The 24,923-nt window shown below is 42.0% G+C and overlaps 1 long non-coding RNA gene and 1 pseudogene across 8 annotated transcripts in view; both read left to right on the forward strand.

Annotated features, from left to right (window-relative positions):
* Nucleotides 1-24,923, forward strand: part of LOC309636506 — a 147,857-nt gene that overhangs the window by 36,545 nt on the left and 86,389 nt on the right. For all 7 annotated transcript variants that reach the window (XR_014250029.1, XR_014250030.1, XR_014250031.1 and 4 more), the window contains exon 2: nucleotides 9,150-9,282. This is a non-coding gene — a long non-coding RNA (uncharacterized lncRNA). The remainder of the gene's footprint in view (nucleotides 1-9,149; nucleotides 9,283-24,923) is intronic.
* Nucleotides 19,655-24,300, forward strand: LOC309668498 (eukaryotic translation initiation factor 4E type 2 pseudogene; annotated as a pseudogene). Its single transcript has one exon. The product of its transcript is annotated as a eukaryotic translation initiation factor 4E type 2 pseudogene (transcript).

Consider the following 24,923-nt stretch of genomic DNA (forward strand, 5'->3'; position numbering starts at 1 on the left):
GTTTGATAGAATTCACCTGTGAAGCCATGTGGTCCTGGACTTTTGTTTGTTGGAAGATTTTTAATCACAGTTTCAATTTCATTACTTGTGATTGGTCTCTTCATATTTTCTGTTTCTTCCTGGTTCAGTCTTGGAAGGTTGTACCTTTCTAAGAATTTGTCCATTTCTTCCAGGTTGTCCATTTTATTGGCATAGAGTTGCTTGTAGTAGTCTCTTAGGATGCTTTGTATTTCTGCAGTGTCTGTTGTAACTTCTCCTTTTTCATTTCTGATTTTATTGATTTGAGTCCTCTCCCTCTTTTTCTTGATGAGTCTGGCTAATGGCTTATCAATTTTGTTTATCTTATCAAAGAACTAGCTTTTAGTTTTACGACCCAAACACGACGACCCAAAACCTATGGGATGCAGCAAAAGCAGTTCTAAGAGGGAAGTTTATAGCTATACAAGCCTACCTAAAGAAACAAGAAAAATCTCAAGTAAACAATCTAACCTTACACCTAAAGAAACTAGAGAAAGAAGAACAAACAAAACCCAAAGTTAGCAGAAGGAAAGAAATCGTAAAGATCAGAGTGGAACTAAATGAAATAGGAACAAAGCAAACAATAGCAAAGATCAATAAAACTCATTGGAGTTTTGATTTGCATTTCTCTAATAATTCTTATGCAGTTTTTTGTTGTCTTAAGTCCTTTGAATTTTCATATAAATTTTATAAAATTTAGAATCAGCTTGTCAATTACTGCAGAACAAGATCTTTTATCCTGTGACTTTACCAAATTTGCTTATTAGGTCTAGTACATTTTTTGTAGATTTTATAAAATTTTCTTGTCTACGAGATTATATCATCTGCACATAAAGACAATTTTGCTTCTTCCTTTTAATCTGTATGGCCTTAATTTTTTTCAGCTGCCTATTGTGGTGGCTAGAACGTCCAGTACAATGTTGAATAGAAATGGTCAGAACTGACATCCTTGCCTTATTCCCAGTCTTAAGGGGAAAGCATTCAGTCTTTCACTATTAAATATGATGTTAACAAAGGTTTTTCATAGATGCTCTTTATCAGGTGGAGAAAGTTCACTTTTATTTCTGGTTTGTTGAGTGTTTAAGATATCATGAATAAATATTAAAATTTGCCAAATATTTTTCTGCATCTGTTAAGATAATCATGTGGGTTTGTCTTTTATTCTTTTGATATGGTGTGTTACATTTATTGATTTTTGGATCTTAGGCCAAGGTTGTACTCCTGAGGTAAATCCCATTTGGTCATGGTGATTTTTTTTAATGTTGCTAGATTTAGTTTGCTATTTTTTGTTAAGGATTTTGCATCTATGTTCTGAGGGATATTGATTTATAGTTTCCTTTTCATGTGACTTCTTTGTCTGGCTTTACTATCAGGCTAATACTGAGCTACTAAAATGAGTTTGAGAGTGTTCCTTCATCTTCTATTTTCTGAAAGAACTTGTGTAGGATTGGTATTGTTTTTTCATTAAATGTTTCATAGAAGTCAACATCAGGACCTAGGCTCTTCTTTGTGGGAAAATTTTAAATTATTAATTCAATGTTCTTTATTGATGTAGGTCTACTCAGATTTTCCATATTTTTTTCTCGAGTCAATTTTGATAATGTGTGTGTGTGTGTGTGTGTGTGTGTGTGTGTGTGTTTTAGGGGTTTGTCCATTTCATCTAGATTGTCTATTTTGTTGGAATAAGTTGTTCATAATAATCCTTTAAACTTCTATAGGGTAGTCCTGCTTGAATTGGGTTGTTATAGTTTTCCATTGACTTTCATCACAAGGGCATGGTACTGCTAAGAGATGCCATAAGGAATCTCCTGTGTTCCAGAAATATTCTTCCTCACTTCCATTGTGTAGTAGCAGTCCAAATTCCCATTGGTAAGCAGGATTAATCACCCTCACCATCTGTGGACATATAGAGTACCTTATCTACCTTTCTTTGTCTGTTGATTCAGAGTTATGAGGAGACCAAAGTGGCTGGGTCACAGTCGTAACTCCCAGTGCAGTGGAATCCTTGCTGTGTCTCCTGGTAAATGAATTTTCTACCTTGGAACCAAGACCTCTAGACCAGGAGAGAATTAGGTTGTGGGGTCAGGAAGCAACAATTTTGCTGGTGGATCACTAGGAGTAATAGTAAATGGTGCCACTCTTATTTCCACTTTCTCAGTGCTGGACCTTGAGTCCTGGTTATGGGAGAAATAGCACCTTGTATCAGATGCTGATTCAGAGCATACACAGCCTTATGGAAAACCTTGCCCCAGCCACCTAGCTGGTGCTGTAATTGAGTGTTTAAAAGGCTGAGCCAACAGCTTCAATATGGTGCGGAACATTGTTAGACCGGTTAATTCCATGAGCATGGGTCCATTTCTGCATTTCATTTGCTGGTTAGAAACAATGCTGTGTGGAATACCATGGTGGTGGATAAGGTATTCTGTAAGCCCGCAGATGGTAGTTTGGGCAGAAGCACTGTGGACAGGGACTGCAAATCCCACTCTAGAGTGTCTATTTCAGTAAGAACAAAGTGCTATCCCTTCCATAATGGAGTGGGTCCAATGTAATCAACCTGCCATCAGGTAGCTGGCTGATCACCTGGGGAATAGTACCATATCTGGGACTCTGCATTGGTCTCTGCTGCTGGCAGATTGGGCACTCAGCCAGTGGCTGTAGTCAGATTGCTGCCCTTGGTGAATAGAAGTCCTTGTTGCTCAGCCCATGTATAACCTCCATCCCTGCCACCGTGACCACTTTGTTCATGAGCCTATTGGCTGGGGAAGGAGTCTGACTGGTATCCACAAAATAGGTCATCCTATCCATTTGATTATTAAAAGCTTCTTCCACTGAGGTTACCCTTGGTGAGCATTAACATGGAACATAAATATCTTCTTTTTCACAGTGTCTTGCAAGGCAACTGCCTCAGGGGAGGTCGTTATAGTTTCCTTGGGCAATGCAGGACTAATATGCTCAGATGGGGGTGGAAGGGATGCTTCTACTGGCAAAGAAGACTCATGTGAGTCCCCATTTCACTTGACTAGGAGGAAATTACAACCCTATTATTTTGAGGAATCAGCTTTGTCCCAGGGTTTGGTGCATTAAGGCATTAGGGAGGCCCCTCCAGTTCTGGGTCCTCTCTAGTTACCACCTGTTTGTCCATCCTCTGTTTTCCCCTCAGGGCCAAGCCTGGGCTGCAGGAATCTTTGGTGAGTCTGTAACCACTTAGCAATTCCTCTCTGAAGTCTCATCATCTCCTTTCCAGTTCCAGGAATCTCTATTTCCTACCTTACTGCTCCTCAAAGACGCTCTTCCTGCCCCGACCTCTAGAAGAATAGAGACTTCAATTGCTCTAGGATTGATGTCTGCTTTCTGCTCTGCCGAAATCCCCTTTCAAGAAATTACAAAGCTTGGCTTCCTGCCTGAAATGAGGGTAGGGGAAAATACAGGGATCAGGAACACAGTTTACACTTTTTTATATTACCCCGTGATGGGGGTGAGATACCAAAGTTGCTGAAGATGGAGGGAAAGACTTCCTGACTTCTCTCTTCCTAGAGAACTTAATTTCTTTATCTGCATAAGGCATGATAGACCTGACGCTGTTCCTCCCTTTACATCCTCCACCCCTAGCCTTGGAGGGTTATGTTTGAGAAGTTTGTTAGTGTTCAGTCTGTGTGACTAGCTTGTGGTGATAAATCTTACGTGTGAATTGTGGGGACGGCCAGCATCCAAAGTAAATAGTGCTTGTTGTGGTAGGGCTGCTTGGGTGGCCTGCTGGCTGCACTTCGGCTGCTTGACTGGCTCTTCGCAGTCACTGCTGATGGTGGATTCCCCAAGGCTCTGCTGCAAGGGTGGCTCAGGTCTCTGCGGAGCCCTCTGGCTCCATCTCCCTCAGCTAGGACCTGAGCAACTCTGCCCTTCCCACGGGGGATCAGGCCTCCTCTCCCCACATCAGGGTGATGGCAGAAAGAGTGCCAGGGTTCTGTACATCCCTTCCTTTGGAATTGCCCTCCCAGCCCAGCACCACAGGCTGTGTTTCCTGGGCAGCAGAAGGCAGAAGAAGATGGTTCTCTGCAGTGCACTAGACAAGAGGAAGGCCTCGGCTGTCGTGCATGCAGCTGCCCAAACTCACCTTGCTCATTCATTCCTCCATACCTTTGCTTTTGACATGTCCTCTGCCTGGAGTGTCTTACCTTACTCTCTCCTTTTCTCCTGGTGAAATTCCCGCTTATTCTTTAAGGCTCAGTGAAAACACCATCTCTTCTGAGAAGCCACCACTTCTCTCCCCTAACACTTGGTTCCCACAGCTTTTTGTTCCTAGCTCTGTCATAACACTTACCATATTGGATTATGGTGAGTTATTTACCTGCCCACGTGCAAGAACTTTTTTTTTAAAAAATTCTTTATTCTTAGGGTCTAGGTTGATGCCTGATGCACATCAACGATGATGATGATTAGGATACTAATAACAGCTGTTATTCATTATATGCTTAGCAGTTGCAAGGCACAGTGCTAAGAGCTCCACACACATTATATCATTTATGCCCATCACACTTGTAAGGGTAGCTATTGATGTTATTCTAGTTTTGGGTGAATTTTTAGAAATTCCTTAGATGGAGAGGGAGAAGAAAATTTCAGTTTAAAAGAAGGAGCAAAGGTGGGGAAGCATGGCCTGTTGAGGGCAGGAAAATGGTCCTGGAAGGGGATACAAAAGAGAAAAATGAGGCTTGAAAGGTGAGCTGGTACCATATTATAGCCACTTTTGGATGCCCCCAAGGCATTGTACTTTCTTGATAGGCAATAGGGAGCCGTCAAGGAGGGGCCAATGTGATCTGAGCCAGAGGCTAGAAACTGGTGGCAAGCTGCGGCAATGACCTAGGTGAGGCCCAAGTGTTTATCACACATCTCCTGGGGGCCATGCTTGGGGCTGGATTCCAGAGCCCAGGCCTGATGGGTGCTTACAATCAGGCGAGAAGGCAATGCAGAGTTGTAGGCACCAAATTTGGTGGGCACACAAGGAAGGAGCGTGGGGGGGGGCCCTGCAGCTGGGGAGGGTAGGGGCAGGGTAGGCATCAGGAAAGATTTCAGTGGAGATGATACTTGATCTGAGACTCTATTTACCTGGTCAAGAAGGTGGGGAGGAGGAGAGGAGAGGGAGAGGGAGGCACCAGCAAGAAGAAAGCACTGAGGAATCAACAGCACGACCAGTTAGTGGGAATTTCTGGGTTTTGTTCATTCATTATTTTGTTTTATAAAACTTCTTTTGCTTACTTAAGTAATGCTTGTTTATTGTAGAAAATGTGTCAAATATAGAAAAACAAAAAGAATAAAGCTATAATCCCACTACCCTGAGAAATATATTTAAAAATAGGTATATATTCTGCCATTTTTATGTGAGTGTGTGTAAGTGTTTGAATAAAAATAAATATGCATTTATGTGTGTGTGTGTATATATATATATATATATAAACACATACATATATTAATGTATCAATAAGTAACAAAATGTAAGTGTACATGCTTATACCTCTCCATCTTATGTCTATACTGTATATATCAAATATCCTGCTTCACCAGCCTTAGGTATAAAATAAGATTACATTTCTTTAATGTACAAACTTGACAGGCAGGCTAGTTTTCCTCTGGGATTCTCAAGTAGTTTCTAGGAATATTCAAAAAACCCTTACATATTCCTCAACCTGTCTTAATAGTACTGCTCCCCATCTTCCCCCGGACATATGTCTAAGATTTAAATAGGAAAAAGATGTATGGGTAGACTATTCATTCCAACTAACCCTAGAATGAAAACGCTTCCTGGGCCAGGAACCATGTCTTTCTTGTCAATTGCTATACCCCCAGTGCTTAAATAACACCCACCACATGATAGGTGTTCAGTAAATATGCTGAATAAATAAATGAATTCAAACATCTACTTGTTCATACAATGAACATTTATTGAACATTTTTGATGTGATGAGTTCTGTGCTTGGGAATAAAACTTTCATCTATGATGGATATAACTTAAAGATAAGCAGCTTTTAAAAACAAGCTAGGCTTCCATGGGAGGCAGTGGGCTTCCTAGCATAGGAGGTAATCAAGCAGACTACTGACCAAGGTTGTAGAAGGAATTCCTGCTTTGGGAGGAATGTTGGACTAAATGACCACTAATGACCCTTTCAAATGTAAAATTCTATGATTGAATAAATTTTAGATAATAATTTCTAACTTATGCGTCATAACAACCAAATAGGTGACAGAAGGTCTCCAAAGGAGATATATTTACAAATGAAAAGCAAATGTTCTGATGGGATCTAAATATTTGTTAATAATAAATGAGATTTCTTGAGAAGACAACAGGATGTTGCTCTTGATTAGAGAAAGATCATTTTAAAATAATGGAATTAGAGAAGTATTGTATTTCAGAATGTGTTTAAACATTTGTTCTTTAATCCATTTACCATATTCAAAACCCATATTTACAAACAAAATAGCCAAGAACTGAATAAGACAACTAAAACAAGCTTTGGGTGAATCTTTTTTGAGAAAGCCTAAAGGTCTGGAGTTTGTTCATTGTTTGGGAAATCTGACTTCAACACTTTAAGACAAAAATTTCAATATGTTGGTCTTAAAGACGTGGGATTCAAAATTCATTCATTTATTCCTTCATTCAAGAAATACATAACTGGAAAAAAAAAAAGAAATACATAGCTGGGAAAAAAAAAAGACATAGTAAACATCCACTAAAACACTACAGACTGAGCAATATGGATAATTCCAAAAGGAAAATGAGATAATCTATGATATATTTTAACAGGCTTTTAAAACATTAATTTTATTACAAAGTCATAATCGTCCATTAAATAAAATTTTTTAAAAAATGGGAAGAGTAAAAAGATCACCCATAATCATATTATTTAATAAATAACTACTGTTATTATTTTTTTAATTTCTTTTGAGTGTTTTTACACATGCAATTTTTATATAATTATATCACTGTAGAAGTTATTTTGAACTTTAAAATACTAATCTTTGGATAAGTTGGCGGAAATTTCTTAGTTTGTTGGAACTTAAACCTAATTCCCTAGAGCTTTAATTTATGTGCCTTGGCTTTCCTTTGTGGACCTTAAATATAAGTCTTTTGAATTAAAAAAAAATTATAACATAGGTTTGTGTTTAAACAACATTAAAGTGGATTTTAAAAAACTAGAATTAAAGAGAAACAAAAGCGAAACTAGAATTTTATAAACTTAATGGCCAGATTGTAAAATTAGATTACAGATAAGTAGCTGGATACCTAAATGGTCAGAACTGACAGTTGTTGCCATCAGCCTTAATAGCACACATAGTGTCAACCATAAATTATTTGGCCACTCTTTGTTTAATGGCAATCTCCTTTGTTAGACTCTAGGCTCTGTGAGGCCAGGGCTACGTCTGTCTAGTGCACAGCAGTATCCCTAGTGCTTGCTTATTGCCTGGTGCAGGCTTGGTTCTTAGTAAAATTTGAATAAGTCAATGAGTGGTTCATTTACTGGGAGGTTTGGGGGTGGCCATGCATCCATCCATCCATTCATTCATCCATCATCAGATACCTTATGGAGAACCTGCCATGCACCAGGCACTTTGCTGAGCACCACAGACACAGGGTTGAGCAGATGTAGCCCACCCACCCTGGGAGGAGGAGCTTGCCACCTGGTGGAAAAGGAGTAAAGTCCTTCACCATGGGCCCTCAAACACCTCTTCCATGGATCTCTTGCTTGATGGTCTACTATGGAAGCTATTCCTTTGTATCAAGGCACTGTTCCTTTAAATCACAAATATGCTGGGAGATGGGCTTGTCAGTCATTCACAATTCAGGGCTTTTGAGAACTAGTTTCTCAAATTTTGGAGGGGAGAGGGAGAAGGCAGGTCATACAGCCATGGAAGGAGCATTCAGGGAATCATTTTCTCCCTTCTCTGTAGCAGGAGGCCCCAGGCCGTGGGGAGGCAGCAGTGTAACAGCAAACATGCTCAATTGGCTGAGTCCATCACCACCTGTGAGGTGACAGGCAGCTCAGGTGCCTTACCTGCCTAAAGGCGATGCAGATCAAATGAGACTGCAGGTATGTTGGGGCCCTGGGAGTCACACCGGCCATGCTCTCCCCCCATCAGGGAGGAGGCCAGCCTCTCAGACCTGCTGCTCTGCAGACGCCTCTCCTGTGCAGCTTCTTCTCTAGAGGAAGCCCTTCTGGTCTCCTGCACCAATGCCACAGGAACACTAGCTGGGTCTCCTTTTCCCTCCATCTTGTGGGCAGAGGCTGGAGCTGAGCTCCCAGCCACCCCAGGTAGGAAGGAGGCTGTGCTGGAGAAAAGTCAGACCTGGGGGGAGAGGCAGAGCTTGAATCAAACTCTACTTTATTGCCACACAGTCCCAGCCACCAGGTCAGCCCTCCTGGCCCCCTGCAGCTCCTGGCCCTGGGGCACTGAGCCTCCTGAGAGGCGGCCCACAGAGGCCTGCCATGCTCTGTCCTGTCCAGCAGGACCTCATTTCAGTCACATGTGCATGAGGACAAGGCAACTCCTCCCTCCTTCCCTGACTCACATGGAGGTGATTGTGCAGGGCTGCAGTCAGGGTGGAGGTGGGCAGGGGCTGGAGTGGAGGCCTCACTTTGCCTCTCCCTCAGCTCCGGAGGATTCCCAGGTTCTAGCTCATTCTCTGTGTAGTTCTCACGCTGTCTCCTCTCCTCATGAGGTGGACCTGAGAGGAGGAGAAATGCTCAAATAAACACAAGGCCAATGGCTCCCTCAGCTGGTCTCAGACAGGAAGCTCTGTCTCTCAGACCTCAGAGAAGGCTTGGGGAAGGGAGGAAAGGTGGCCTTCCTACGCTGCATTCCTGAGGGAAGCATGCATAGCGTCCACGTGGTTTTACCTGTTAGCAGTGCCATAGTTTAAAAAAGTTACAGTATAAAAATTAGAGTTGGCATGGTTGAGGAAATGAGTTCTGCTTGTTGAGTATAAATCTGAATGCAAGGAAATAACTGCTCATTTCTGTAAAAGATTTTATTCAAGTATTAATTTCACCCTGTATTTTAAAAAGACAAGTGCTTGAACATTGATTTTTCACATTCAGATGTGAAGCAGGTAGTAAAGGTGTTATTATTTCTATTTCTGACAGGTGGGGAAACTGGGGCTGCAGAGAAGCCATAGGACCTTCCCTGTAGGAGAATCTTGAGTCTGTGCCCTGAGCTGGTTCTTGAGGACTATGGTCACACAAGCCAAGTCTGAACATCGCAGAATCCTGACACACAGTGAGTTCTTAATAAATGCCAGCCAATCAGAGCCCCCCCCTTTACATAACTTCTGTGGTGTCCTATGCTTTTCCTCTTAGCATGCCATGCACCAGGCAGTTGACCCGTGAACTACATGGTTTGAACTGCGCAGGTCCACTTATACACGGATCTTTTTCAGTAGTAAATACTATAGTACTATACGATCTGCGGTTGGTTGAATCCGAGAATGTGGAACGGTGGATAAGAAGGAATCATGTATATGGAGGGCTGACTATAAGTTATACACAGATTTTTGACTTCGTGGTGGGTCAGCGCCCCTAACTCCTGTGTTGTTCATGGGTTCAATGTATATACTTATTTGTTCAATGTCAATCCTTCCACACCCATTTCTTTTTTTTTGGAGTATAGTTTTTTCAGTTTCAGGTGTATAGCAAAGTGAATCAGTTATACATACACATATATCCACTCTTTTTTAGATTCTTTTCCCATGTAGGCCACTACAGAGTGTTGAGTAGAGTTCCCTGGGATATACAGTAGGTCCTTATTAGTTATCTATTATATGTATAGTAGTGTATACATGTCAATCCCAATCTCCCAATTTATCCCTCTTCCACCCTCCATTTCTTTTTTTCTTTTTTTTCTTTTTTTTCTTTTTTAGATTTTCTTTTTTTTTTTAAATTAATTAATTAATTTATTTATGGCTGTGTTGGGTCTTCGTTTCTGTGCGAGGGCTTTCTCTAGTTGTGGCAAGCGGGGGCCACTCTTCATCGCGGTGCACGGGCCTCTCACTATCGTGGCCTCTCTTGTTGCGGAGCACAGGCTCCAGACACACAGGCTCAGTAACTGTGGCTCACGGGCCCAGTTGCTCCGCGGCATGTGGGATCTTCCCAGACCAGGGCTCGAACCCGTGTCCCCTGCATTGGCAGGCAGACTCTCAACCACTGCACCACCAGGGAAGCCCCCTAGATTTTCTTTTTTGATGTGGACCATTTTTAAAGTCTATATTGAATTTGTGACAATATTGCTTCTGTTTTATGTTTTGGTTTTTTGGCCCAGAAGCATGTGGGATATTAGCTCCCCGACCAGGGATTGAACCCACACTCCCTGCATTGGAAGGTGAAGTCTTAACCACTGGACCACCAGGGAAGTCCCATCCCACCCTCCATTTCTTGATGACAGATACCAAATCTGTTTTGTTCAACACCTGTGTGCTAGCAAATTGCCTGGCACAGTGGAGGCCCTCGCCAAATAGGTTCTAAAGTAATGAATGAAAAACAGTCTTTCTCATAGCAACTCTGCACAGTTGTGACACTTGGCCACTTTTTGCCTCAACTGCCAATTAATTAAATGGGAGTAATATATCCTTTCTCAAGGATCAGTTGCCCTTCTAAAAGTTGGGAAATGCTGATGCTTGGGAAATGCTGCTGTCCCCATGGAGGTTCCAGGCTGGTGTGCTGGAGAGCACGCTCCCAGAGGCTCCACAATGCCACGGCCAATTTCTTCTCTTTCCCCACCCATGTATTAATTGGAAGGAGATGTTATCTTTCACAAGACCCAATAAAATTCTTAATTTATACCCCAAGCAGAAGTTGGGACATTGCTATGTTATGAAGGAAAATCAGATCAGAAACTATCTCAAGGAACCCCTGAAGTAGAGGCCCTTTGAAGGCCACCATTGGTCTTGGATCATTTGTCTAAAATCTTCTGTTGTGCTCTCTTTTCCATGCCCCAGGCCAGGTGCTCAGGGAGAGGCCTAAGGATCTCTAGTAAGTCTTGAAGGACAAATGCAAATTAGGAAGCAAAAGAAGATGTTCAAGGTCAGGGGTCCCCAACTCCTGGGCCACGGACCAGTACCAGTCCGCGGCCTGTTAGGAACCGGGCCGCACAGCAGGAGGTGAGCGATGGGCAGGCGAGCGAGCAAAGCTTCATCTGTATTTACAGCTGCTCCCCATCGCTCACATTACCGCCTGAGCTCCGCCTCCTGTCAGATCAGCAGCGGCATTAGATTCTCATAGGAGCGTGAACCCTACTGTGAACTGCGCCTGTGCGGGATCTAGGTTGCGCGCTCCTTATGGGAATCTAATGCCTGATGATCTGAGGGGGAGCTGAGGTGATGATGGTAGTGCTGGGGAGTGGCTGCAAATACAGATTATCATTAGCAGAGAGGTTTGACTGCACAGAGACCATAATAGATCAATGCGCTTGAATCATCCCGAAACCATCTCCCCCCACCCCATCGGTGGAAAAATTGTCTTCCACAAAACTGGTCCCTGGTGCCAAAAAGGTTGGGGGCCACTGTTCTAGGTGAAGAGGACAGGATGATGAAAGCCACAAAGGTGTGAGAACTCCCAGCAAGTCTGGAATCCATCTCTGCATGTTTTCTTAGGGTGTGTATATGGCTTAGTGGTTACTGTTTGTTCCAGGTGACAATGCTTTCTCACCTTGGAGTGTCTGCAAGAGTGGTTACCCAGTGTGATTCTGAGAAACCACATTCTTGGCCAGCTGATGCCAGTGGGGGGATGAGAAGGCACCCCATTTCCAGCTACTTCCTTAACAGGGTCCCCAAAAGAGCACTGTATTGTTATATTTATGATTCAGTTTTTGGAAATGGAAGGACCTCTTGCCAAATCCCTGTCAACAGAGGTGGGAACTAGGATGGGGTGCCCAGGGCCTGGGAGAGGTGAGTGGGCTAAACCTTGGGGTTTCCCAGAATTTCAGAATTAGAAGGGGCTGAAATGGGTAGGTTGGCTGGCCTCCCCTGGACGCTGATGTCTGAGACTTCTGTGGAAAAGTCCAGTGGGTTGCACGCTTGCCCTCTGGCTGGCTTGTGAAGGAACATGACCTTAACCAGTTTGGGCCAGTTTACCTTTAGGGTGGACCACTGGGCAGTAGGCCTGGGAGAGGCACACCCTCAGATCAGCCTGTTCCTCAGCACAGGAGGTTGCTTTGTTTCCCTCAAGGCTCGTCTGCTTATGTTGACACTGATTCTTCTTGTAAAGTGATTCATGGGCAGGGTTTTACTCACAGGTGAAAAAACCATAAGGCATGGATCTCCATGAGATCATTTTGCTCCCACCTGGGAGGTAAAGCCTTCTTTCTAACTCAGGCTGATACAGGGTTTTGTGCCACCATCGTCACCATAAACTAATGAGTAGCCCATTTTCTTATTGAGGCTCCTACAAGTTACCACATTTCCGGGGTGTCCAACTCTCACCAGCAGCTCAGGTTTCTATCCCAGTGAACTAATGTTCTCATCAGTAGTTCCCTCTGATAAGCTGAGGAAAGTGGAGAGTTTAAGGACTGAAAACTAATTGGGGAAAGTGGTCACTTAAACTTCCTACCCGATCAATGATCCCTTTGCTCTAGTCTAGCCTTCTCAGGATTTGGGGTTCAGTGAGAAGTGGATCTGCTATTTATCTCACATATTTTCATGTCTCCGGGCTCCTCCTTCACTGGAACCACAGACTGGAAGGGACCTTCGGGATGATTTAGCCCACCCTGCAACGTGCATTGAGCTCAAAGGCCCAGAGACATTATGCCTGAGAGCACACAGTTATTAGTGAAGGGATGGACCCAGAACCCAGGCTTTTTGACATCCAGCTCGGTGCTCAGTCCACCAGCCCACGCTGCCTCCATGCTCATGTTCAGCCCTGGGTATTTTATTACCTTCTTTCCCCCAACCCTTCGTGGCTTTGTAACCAGAGCACAGTGGTCTTTTTTTTTTTTTTTTCACACACACACACTGTATTTTATTTTTACAAGAGATAAATAGACTGACACCAAGCATTGTACATGGATGACCACAACAAAAGCAACAATGATTGCAATTACCTAACATGAAACACACTCATACTATGTCATAATATTGACATTCAGTCCAGTAATCCTCCACTGTAACAGCTCCTTTACTTTGCAGTGAAAATTGATTTGTATATTCTTTGCCTCTGAGTCCTTGTGGGATTTTTTTTTTTTTTTAATTCAGACAGAAAGTCACAAAAATTATACTCATCCTCATCAGTTCACTCAGTCCCATGTAATTAATTGTTTTTTTTCATCTTGATCTTTTGTTAGCACTTTTATGAGTTCATCAGTTTTTCATCAGAGTTCTGAAAATGCTTATTCATTCAGTTCAGCAGTACAGTCAGTTACCAGAAACCTGTACTTGTCAGAGTCTTTTCCATGAATTTCTTGAAGATGAAACCCCTTTATAGGAACATATTTGCAAAATCATCAGAGTACACCCAGAACTGTCTGTAAATGACAAAAGACTTAAAAATGACCACGGTAAAAGATTCGATGAAAGTTCATAATAATGCAGTTGACAAGAAAATTACTTATTTCTGAGATATACATTTTAAAGTAATAACTAGGATTATTACTTATAACATTATACCAGAACATATAAGATTTTTAGAAATTTCATGTAATGTCTGAAACATTTATATTAACATATTTCCATACATATTTCCATATAAATACAAATATAAGATTTTTAGAAATTTCATGTAATGTCTGAAACATTTATATTAACATATTTCCATACAAATAACCCAATGAAAGTTTAGTATTAGTTGTTTTGTTTGTTTTTTTATACTGCAGGTTCTTATTAGGCATCAATTTTATACACATCAGTGTATACATGTCAATCCCAATCGCCCAATTCAGCACACCACCATCCCCACCTCACTGCAGTTTTCCCCCCTTGGTGTCCATATGTCCATTCTCTACATCTGCGTCTCAACTTCTGCCCTGCAAACTGGCTCATCTGTACCATTTTTCTAGGTTCCACATACATGCATTAATATATGATATTTGTTTTTCTCTTTCTGACTTACTTCACTCTGTATGACAGTCCCTAGATCCATCCACGTCTCAACAAATGACTCAATTTCATTCCTTTTTATGGCTGAGTAATATTCCATTGTATATATGTACCACATCTTCTTTATCCATTCGTCTGTTGAGGGGCATTTAGGTTGCTTCCATGACCTGGCTATTGTAAATAGTGCTGCAATGAACATTCGGGTGCATGTGTCTTTTTGAATTACGGTTTTCTCTGGGTATATGCCCAGTAGTGGGATTGCTGGGTCATATGGTAATTCTATTTTTAGTTTTTTAAGGAACCTCCATACTGTTCTCCATAGTGGCTGTATCAATTTACATTCCCACCAACAGTGCAAGAGGGTTCCCTTTTCTCCACACCCTCTCCAGCATTTGTCGTTTGTAGATTTTCTGATGATGCCCATTCTAACAGGAGTGAGGTGATACCTCATTGTAGTTTTGATTTGCATTTCTCTAATAATTAGTGATGTTGAGCATCTTTTCATGTGCTTCGTGGCCGTCTGTATGTCTTCTTTGGAGAAATGTCTATTTAGGTCTTCTGCCCATTTTTGGATTGGGGTGTTTGTTTCTTTGATATTGAGCTGAATGAGCTGTTTATATATTTTGGAGATTAATCCTTTGTCCGTTGATTCATTTGCAAATATTTTCTCCCATTCTGAGGGTTGTCTTTTCGTCTTGTTTATGGTTTCCTTTGCTGTGCAAAAGCTTTGAAGTTTCATTAGGTCCCACTTGTTTATTTTTGTTTTTATTTCCATTACTGTAGGAGGTGGATCAAAAAAGATCTTGCTGTGATTTATGTCAAAGAGTGTTCTTCCTATGTTTTCCTCTAAGAGTTTTATAGTGTCCAGTCTTATATTTAGGTCTCTAATCCATTTTGAGTTTATTTTTGTGTATGGTGTTAGGGAGTATTCTAATTTCATTCTTTTACATGTAGCTGTCCAGTTTTCCCAGCACCACTTATTGAAGAGACTGTCTTTTCTCCATTGTATATCTTTGCCTCCTTTGTCATAGATTAGTTGACCATAGGTGTGTGGGTTAATCTCTGGGCTTTCTATCTTGTTCCATTGATCTATGTTTCTGTTTTTGTGCCAGTACCATATTGTCTTGATTACTGTAGCTTTGTAGTATAGTCTGAAGTCAGGGAGTCTGATTCCTCCAGCTCCATTTTTTTGCCTCAAGACTGCTTTGGCTATTCGGGGTCTTTTGTGTCTCCATACAAATTTTAAGATGATTTGTTCTAGCTCCGTAAAAAATGCCATTGGTAATTTGATAGGGATTGCATTGAATCTGTAGATTGCTTTGGGTAGTAGAGTTATTTTCACAATGTTGATTCTTCCAATCCAAGAACATGGTATATCTCTCCATCTGTTGGTATCATCTTTAATTTCTTTCATCAGTGTCTTATAGTTTTCTGCATACAGGTCTTTTGTCTCCCTAGGTAGGTTTATTCCTAGGTATTTTATTCTTTTTGTTGCAATGGTAAAGGGGAGTGTTTCCATAATTTCTCTTTCAGATTTTTCATCATTAGTGTATAGGAATGCAAGAGATTTCTGTGCATTAATTTTGTATCCTGCAACTTTACCATATTCATTAATTAGCTCTAGCAGTTTTCTGGTGGCAGTCTTAGGATTCTCTATGTATAGTATCATGTCATCCGCAAACAGTGACAGTTTTACTTCCTCTTTTCCAATTTGTATTCCTTTTATTTCTTTTTCTTCTCTGATTGCCGTGGCTAGGACTTCCAGAACTATGTTGAATAATAGTGGTGAGAGTGGACATCCTTGTCTCGTTCCTGATCTTAGAGGAAATGCTTTCAGTTTTTCACCATTGAGAATGATGTTTGCTGTGGGTTTGTCATATATGGCCTTTATTATGTTGAGGTAGGTTCCCTCTATGCCCACTTTCTGGAGAGTTTTTATCAGAAATGGGTGTTGAATTTTGTCAAAAGCTTTTTCTGCATCTATTGAGATGATCATATGGTTTTTATTCTTCAATTTGTTAATATGGTGTATCACATTGATTGATTTGCATATATTGAAGAATCCTTGCATCCCTGGGATAAATCCCACTTGATCGTGGTGTATGATCCTTTTAATGTGTTGTTGGATTCTGTTTGCTAGTAATTTGTTGAGGATTTTTGCATCTATATTCATCAGTGATATTGGTCTGTAATTTTCTTTTTTTGTAGTGTCTTTGTCTGGTTTTGGTATCAGGGTGATGGTGGCCTCATAGAATGAGTTTGGGAGTGTTCCTTCCTCTGCAGTTTTTTGGAAGAGTTTGAGAAGGATGGGTGTTAGCTCTTCTCTAAATGTTTGATAGAATTCAACTGTGAAGCCATCTGGTCCTGGACTTTTGTTTGTTGGAAGATTTTTAATCACACTTTCAATTTCATTACTTGTGATTGGTCTGTTCATATTTTCTGTTTCTTCCTGATTCAGTCTTGGAAGGGTATACCTTTCTAAGAATTTGTCCATTTCTTCCAGGTTGTCCATTTTATTGGCATAAAGTTGCTTATAGTAGTCTCTTAGGATGTTTTGTATTTCTGCAGTGTGTGTTGTAACTTCTCCTTTTTCATTTCTGATTTTATTGATTTGAGTCCTCTCCCTCTTTTTCTTGATGAGTCTGGCTAATGGCTTATCAATTTTGTTTATCTTCTCAAAGAGCCAACTTTTAGTTTTATTGATCTTTGCTATTGTTTTCTTTGTTTCTATTTCATTTATTTCTGCTCTGATCTTTATGATTTCTTTCCTTCTGCTAACTTTGGGTTTTGTTTGTTCTTCTTTCTCTAGTTTCTTTAGGTGTAAGGTTAGATTGTTTACTTGAGATTTTTCTTGTTTCTTTAGGTAGGCTTGTATAGCTATAAACTTCCCTCTTAGAACCGCTTTTCCTGCATCCCATAGGTTTTGGATCGTCGTGTTTTCATTGTCATTTGTCTCTAGGTATTTTTTTATTTCCTCTTTGATTTCTTCAGTGATCTCTTGGTTATTTAGTAACGTATTGTTTAGCCTCCATGTGTTTGTCTTTTTTACGTTTTTTTCCCTGTAATTCATTTCTAATCTCATAGCATTGTGGTCAGAAAAGATGCTTGGTATGATTTCAATTTTCTTAAATTTACTGAGGCTTGATTTGTGACCCAAGATGTGATCTATCCTGGAGAATGTTCCGTGCGCACTTGAGAAGAATGTGTAATCTGCTGTTTTTGGATGGAATGTCCTATATATATCAATTAAATCTATCTGGTCTATTGTGTCATTTAAAGCTTCTCTTTCCTTATTTATTTTCATTTTGGATGATCTGTCCATTGGTGTAAGTGAAGTGTTAAAGTCCCCCACTATTATTGTGTTACTGTCGATTTCCTCTTTTATAGCTGTTAGCAGTTGACTTATGTATTGAGGTGCTCCTATGTTGGGTGTATATATATTTATAATTGTTATATCTTCTTCTTGGATTGATCCCTGGATCATTATGTAGTGTCCTTCCTTGTCTCTTATAACATTCTTTATTTTAAAGTCTATTTTATCTGATATGAGTATAGCTACTCCAGCTTTCTTTTGATTTCCATTTGCATGGAATATCTCTTTCCATCCCCTAACTTTCAGTCTGTATGTGTCCCTAGGTCTAAAGTGGGTCTCTTGTAGACAGCATATAGATGGGTCTTGTTTTTGTATCCATTCAGCCAGTCTATGTCTTTTGGTTGGGGCGTTTAATCCATTCACGTTTAAGGTAATTATCAATATGTATGTTCCTATGACCATTTTCTTAATTGTTTTGGGTTTGTTTTTGTAGGTCCTTTTCTTCTCTTGTGTTTCCCACTTAGAGAAGTTCCTTTAGCATTTGTTGTAGAGCTGGTTTGGTGGTGCTGAATTCTCTTAGCTTTTGCTTGTCTGTAAAGCTTTTGATTTCTCCATCAAATCTAAATGAGATCCTTGCCGGGTAGAGTAATCTTGGTTGTAGGTTCTTCCCTTTCATCACTTTAAGTATATCATGCCACTCCCTTCTGGCTTGCAGAGTTTCTGCTGAGAAATCAGCTGTTAACCTTATGGGAGTTCCCTTGTATGTTATTTGTCGTTTTTCCCTTGCTGCTTTCAATAATTTTTCTTTGTCTTTAATTTTTGCCACTTTGATTACTATGTGTCTCGGCATGTTTCTCCTTGGGTTTATTCTGTATGGGACTCTCTGCGCTTCCTGGACTTGGGTGGCTATTTCCTTTCCCATGTTAGGGAAGTTTTCGACTATAATCTCTTCAAATATTTTCTCTGGTCCTTTCTCTCTCTCTTCTCCTTCTGGGACCCCTATAATGCGAATGTTGTTGGGTTTAATGTTGTCCCAGAGGTCTCTTAGGCTGTCTTCATTTCTTTTCATTCTTTTTTCTTTAGTCTGTTCCGCAGCAGTGAATTCCACCATTCTGTCTTCCAGGTCACTTATCCGTTCTTCTGCCTCAGTTATTCTGCTATTGATTCCTTCTAGTGTAGTTTTCATTTCAGTTATTGTATTGGTCATCTCTGTTTGTTTGTTCTTTAATTCTTCCAGGTCTTTGTTAATCATTTCTTGCATCTTCTCAATCTTTGCCTCCATTCTTATTCCGAGGTCCTGGATCATCTTCACTATCATTATTCTGAATTCTTTCTCTGGAAGGTAGCCTATCTCCACTTCATTTAATTGTTTTTCTGGGGTTTTTTCTTGTTCCTTCATCTGGTACATAGCCCTCTGCCTTTTCATCTTCTCTATCTTTCTGTAACTGTGGTTTTTGGTCCACAGGCTGCAGGATTGTAGTTTTTCTTGCTTCTGTTGTCTGCTCTCTGGTGGTTGAGGCTATCTAAGAGGCTTGATGGGAGGCTCTGGTGGTGGGTAGAGCTGACTGTTGCAGCACAGTGGTCTTTATGCAGATGATACTTAGGAAAAGTGTAGCCTAACTTTTTATTTGCTGGGGGTTGTCATGTCAGCTTGCAGGAAATGCACTAGAAGTGTGTGGGGAAACACTGCAAGGCATCCGCCATGACTTCCACATTCGCTTTTCAAGGAATGGGGCAGTGATATCATTCATTCTTGAATAGAAAAAACAAACCAAGCTTGTTTTCAGGCTCTAGCACAGCACTTCACACAGAGGCTGGAATTCCCCTGCTGGCCATCATGCTGAGTACAGGGCATCACCAGTACTGGATCTTTTGGGCTTAAATGGAAAAGCATCATCTCTAAGGTGGGGAAGAAAGTACAGGCTTTGTAGTTTCACATAAGAAAAATCCAAGTAACATCCCTTGGAATATTAGCTACCACTGTGGCCTGCTTTCTATGTGTCAGTTATGGTGCTCCTATTAACTCATTCAGTGCTCAGCCCTAAGTGGTGAAATTATATTATTCCCAATTTTATGAATGAGAAGAGTGAGACTCAGTGGCTTGTCCAAAGTCATAAGGTAGAGTGTTGCAGAACGTGGAGTCAAATTGGCTGACTGTAAGCCCTCCAATCCAGAAATGTCTGAAGACATGGCAGGAGGGCTCCCAGGGATAAAGGCCACTGAGCTGCCATCTCCTGCCAGATGCTGGGCTTCTGTTCTCCACGCTCAGACTCCTAACGGGGACAGCAGAACACTTGTTCACGTTTTCACCTCCACTATCCCCATAGAGGGGTGAAAAAGAAGCAGAGGAGATCCAGCCACCTCCACTTGCCCTCTCAATGTTTGTCACCACGACCTGCAGCAATGAGGATGGACGGGACTCTGGTGTGATGGGTTGGCACATGGCCTCAAGTTTCTGGTGCTGGGGTTTGGAACACAGCTGCACTTGTTCCGGGGAGGAAGAGGCATGCTGTTTACCAGCACCAAGTCTCTGAACTCATTCTAGTGACCTTTGAGAATTCACTCTCTATGGGAATAAAAGTTGTGGAGAAGGAATTTTTTTATCCTCTACACACGTCTAGGTCGAATTATTATTGCCAAATAAAACAAGTATAATTTTCCCCTCCCATAATCTTAAACAGACATACTCTAGAAACATTTTGTCCATGTCTTCAGAAGATTGCTTTGCTTTTTCTGGTGTCAGGTCAACAGAAAAATGTGACACCCTAGTCGTGAAAGCCTGGGCCAGTTTTTGAGCGATATCTGTATAACTGGTGGATTTTATTTTGTTATTACTTTTTGTTTGCCCTTCATCATACACTCCTCAATAGAACTAAAGACACTCTCTGTTCTAAGGAAGCTCATGATCTAATGATGCCTTTGGGAAGTCACTGGTTTTTATTGTGGATATTTTGCAAATCAAAAAAACCAAAAAAGGTCAATGCAAGTTGTAAACCTATTAAGAAGGAAACGGAGAAGCTACAAAGTGTCACAGAGATTTGTTATTCTTGGAGTTTGTTTTTCTCTCTGTAAGGAAATGGGTTGGTTTTTTTGGTTTTGTTTTTAAAACCAATTGCAAAAAAAACCCCATTAAACGTGGTGGGAGGATATACCCATAGGACCACTTTATAAGGAGCAATGAGCACTTGAAAATTATCAATATTCCTTTAAATTTAGGAACACTTTGAGTGCTCTGAGTGAATAAATGAGAAGGAGTAAAGAGCTGGGTAAATATGTAAGCTCCATTCTGCAGTTAGTTTTCTAGAGGGATGCTGAGTTATATAAGGAAGTGAGCAAAGCTTAGAGAGCTAGAGTCCAGAGGATTCCACCCAGAAGGTTTTCCCAGCGCAGTGGGGAAGAAGAAGAATGCCATTTCCTTCTTACTATCTGGACTGGCTGGAAATCCCCTGGTCTGGTGGTTCCACTGGTGTGAGGAGCGTCGCCACCCCTCCCTGCTCTTCCCCTTCCCCACCCTTGCCCCTTCATAATTCCCAAGGAACCTGAAGCCCTCAAGCCAGTCAAGCTCACTGAGACTCAGTGTATCTCCCAGGATCTTCTCTGACACATGGAAGAAGAAGGAATATTTCTTAGTTCGATGATTTGCTTCTAGTTTATTTAAGGGTCAACAGCCAAAGGTGAAAAAGGGATGTAAAGACCAGATCTAGGTGAGGCAGTGACGACGGCGGCAGCGAGAGGATGAACAACAAGTTCGACGCACTGAAAGATGACGACAGTGGGGACCAGGATCAGAATGAAGAAAACAGCGCACGGAAAGATGGTTAGAAGGAAAAAACGGAACGAGACAAGAGTCAGAGCAGCAGCAAGAGGAAGGCTGTTGTCCCTGGGCCAGCAGAGCACCCCCTGCAGTATAACTACACTTTCTGGTACTCCAGGAGAACCCCTGGCCGTCCCACCAGCTCACAGAGCTACGAACAGAATATCAAACAGATTGGCATCTTTGCCTCTGTGGAGCAGTTCTGGAGGTTTTACAGCCACATGGTACATCCCAGGGACCTGACAGGCCACAGTGACTTCCATCTCTTCAAAGAAGGAATTAAACCCATGTGGAAGGATGATGCAAATAAAAATGGTGGCAAGTGGATTATTCAGCTGTGGAAGGGCTTGGCATCCCGTTGTTGGGAGACTCTCATCCTGGCCATGTTGGGGGAACAGTTCACGGTTGGGGAGGAGATCTGTGGGGCTTTGGTCTCTGTCCGGTTTCGGGAGGACATTATTTCAATATAGAATAAGACTGCCAGTGACCAAGCCACCACAGCCCACATCCGGGATACGCTTCGGCGAGTGCTTAACCTACCTCCCAACACCATTATGGAATACAAAACCCACACCGACAGCATCAAGGACAATTCAAGCTTTCGAAATACAAAAATCACATTGTGAAAGTACACAAGCTGGCAATAATCCTTTTCTGTATGCGTGTGTTTGTCCGAAACGGATGGGAGGTCTCCGGCTGGCCCTTCCACCTGCTCACTGAGGGGACGTCCCTGAGCCTCATGCTGCCCTTTTGCACTCATTCCTGGAGGACGGATTCCGCTAGACACCCTCCAGCATCGCTGACCTTATAAAGCGGAAAAAATGGAAAGCGTGACTTTGTAATAGACAAACTTTTTCTTTAATGGGGTTCTGTGGGGGGAGTTCAGCCTTTCCTTTTGCTGTGTGCTGTCCAGATGCCTCCCGGGCACCCTGTCGTGCTCTCCTGTGCTGTACGAAGGGCGTCGTGACCACGTGTACAAGCCAGAGCCGTCGACTGAGCGTGATCAGTATTATGAATATCTGTGCATCCAGGTAAAGCTTTTTGTTGGAGAGTCCCGGAATAGCTATAAATGCTGTCTTCTAGATCTGCCATTAAATTATTGGGACATTTTGTTTAAAAAAAAAAAAAAAAAAGACTAGATCTAAACATTGTTAAGGTAGAAAACTGGTACTTTGAGAGTCGGCATTTCTGCATTCAAGGGTAGAAATGGAAATTTACCTTTGGGGCACCCTAGTCATTTTTGAAGAAACGGCTAGGTGGCCCTTCCTCCATTATCTGGCCGGTATAGCAGCAGGTGACCTTGTTTTCCCATTTTGGAATATCTGGGGGGTGCATTTTGTTCATTGTTGTATCTGTAGCACCAAGAGCTGTGCCTGGTACAAAACAGATAAATATCTGTAGGAATGAATGAATGTTTGATCAGTGGAGGTAATTCTCTTAGGCTGCCAAGATGTGAGGGCTGGGAAGCATGTCTGAGAACCCTGCATGGGAGCTTGACATGCACTTTTTAAGAAGTTATATAATTAATAGCGACTGGAAAGAGTTGAAATAGCACGCTTGGCACCACAGTTACTGTAGGCACTTATGGCTTGACCTGAGGCCTTTGCACAGTCTGTCACACTGTATCCATTGAAAATGCATCTGAGTCCCAAGAACTGGCTTATAAGTGACCTTGGGAAATACAAACCAATCTTAGTTGAAACCTGCCTGAAACTCTGGTTCAGCTGTGGCTGTTTAGCAATATGTCCACAAATAAGGCATTGCTGGGAAACCCAATGGCCTTTATTCTTGTGGTTTGTTCCTAGCAGGAAGCGTTGGTGTAGTATCAGGAATGTAGACTTGGACTTTGTAGACCACTTTGCAGCTGTGACATTTTCCTAAGTGTCCCAAGAAGACCAGAGGATCTTAAATGGGCCAGGGAGAGGTCCTTCCAGGTATGTTAATATCTTAGATGCTCTGGCTGAGCAGAGTGTGACTCAGAAACATCCCGGTGGCCACCAGCAGTCACGAGTTTCAGTAAGATGCAGATGAACCAGAGAAAATCAGGGTAACATCACAGAAGATCATAAGGTTTGACATGAGGCTGGTTGATCAGCTCTGAGAGGTGGCTGGGCTATCACACACAGCAAATAGCATTATTGCATAATGATGCAGGTTTGAAGGGATATTCTCCTTGTAGGCTCATTCAGGCACCCCGACTTGTTCTCCTGGAGGCTGGGGTTTGTGAGAAGCAGGCAGTCTCAGCTGACATCCGTGCTGAGGCCACAGATATCCAGGCAGAAGCCTGGCACCTTGTTCTTCTGCATGAGGGCCCTGGGGCCTCAGGGGAAGGTGGAGAGTCTAAGGCCTTCTGGCCATAAGACTGTGCCACCCTGCTGATGGAGGGGCTGATATCAGCTCGGAGAGAATTCCAGACTGACTGCTCAGATGTACTTCCTGGAACATGAAGAAGGGGCTAGCAGGTCTTAGCAGGGCATAAGGACAGTGTTGTAATATACTAAGCAAGAGAGAGGTTTTTAAGTAGTAGGAGAGGTTATGCAATCTCTACCAGGATGTGGGGAATCAAGGTAGGGTGAGGGACAGCACTGACCTCTTCAATAAAGGCAGTATCAGTGGTCACTGTGTCCCCTATCAGGGGCTCCTCTGCTAGTGACCAGCTGCAGTGACACTTGTAGCCTCTTGTGTGGGGAGGGAGAAAGCCATGAAGGTCATTAACCAGCCTGAGCAGAAAGATGACACTGGGTTAGCTTCATTTTCAGGTTGGCTCTGCTCAAGCGGTGACAAAGATAAGCGCTGGTAATGCCACGTTCATATCCCACCAGCTTGTTACCAAAGTGGGAAGAATTTTTCTCTTTCCCAGGAGGACCAGTGACAGTTCCAAGGCTGGTGATGCTCGCTGGCTCAGCATGAGTCAGGTAGTATGACTGTGACCTTGATCAGCTAGGCCTGGGGCAGGTAACTACTCTCAAGCCCTTGGCCGGAGACTGGGGGAGAAGTGGTTCTCCAAGAAAAACTGAGTTCCCTTCATCTAAGAAAAGGGCATGAGTGCTGAGCAGCAAAAAAGTCACATTTCCACACTTTCTGACTTGAAATGAATGTGTGACTGGGTGTAAGTCAAAGCCAGAATTTCAATGAAGAACCAGTCACCTAAGGTCTTCATGTAGCTGCAGTGTTCCTAGAAAGTGAAGGGGTTTCCCTGACCTGCTCTAGAATGTTTCTTAAGAAGTAAAGTATGCTCAAGCACTTAGCACTGGAAAATAATCACGTGACTAACAAACAAACGGACTGGAAACTGGGGGAAGGGCAGGCAGGAACCTAACAGAGAAGGGTCATATCCTTTCAACAAATAGGCAGCATTACTTAGAATAAAGGAGGAAATGAGGCAAGAATTGAAATAATGAAGTGGTTATTTTTTTTGGCCAAAAAAAATGGTGCAACATCTGTGTTAATATTTAGCCTAAAGAAAACCCCAGTAATTTCCGTTATTGTGATATTATTAGATGACAGCGACATTTTTTATTTCTTCCTTATCATTTTCTAAGTTATGAGTTAATCTAATCTGGCACTCAGGTCCTTCTCCATCAGGTAAAGTCCCCCTCATTCTTCAGTGGTCCCTCTTCGAAGGTACCATTAGTGTACCTTCTTTCCAGATTCACATAGGGGGAGATCCTTTTTCTCTCTTTCTTGTCAGCTTTTCTGCTTTTGTACCT

The sequence above is a fragment of the Balaenoptera physalus genome (genome assembly GCF_965194825.1).
Source record: "Balaenoptera physalus genome assembly, chromosome: 1".
Taxonomy (NCBI): domain Eukaryota; kingdom Metazoa; phylum Chordata; class Mammalia; order Artiodactyla; family Balaenopteridae; genus Balaenoptera; species Balaenoptera physalus.